This window comes from Fulmarus glacialis, unplaced genomic scaffold (assembly GCF_000690835.1).
Source record: "Fulmarus glacialis isolate BGI_N327 unplaced genomic scaffold, ASM69083v1 scaffold17006, whole genome shotgun sequence".
Classification (NCBI taxonomy): domain Eukaryota; kingdom Metazoa; phylum Chordata; class Aves; order Procellariiformes; family Procellariidae; genus Fulmarus; species Fulmarus glacialis.
In genome coordinates, this window is record NW_009217631.1 from 4,608 (window position 1) to 4,862 (window position 255).

Consider the following 255-nt stretch of genomic DNA (forward strand, 5'->3'; position numbering starts at 1 on the left):
ATAATTTATAAAAAAAAAAAAAACACAACCAAAAAAAAAAAAACACAACACAACCACCCTGTAAAATGCAGCTGTAACGGAGACGCGGCCATTGAACTCCCGCTACGGGGTTGGAAAAAAATAATCCGAGTGTTTCCCGTGGTTTGGTTGCGTAAGGGCACGATATCAAATAACCTCCGGCGGTGCGCGGCGGGAGGGAAAGAACAGTTAACGAGCACGTAGCCGGCCTGTTTGTGCAGGAAATGTCTCAAAAGG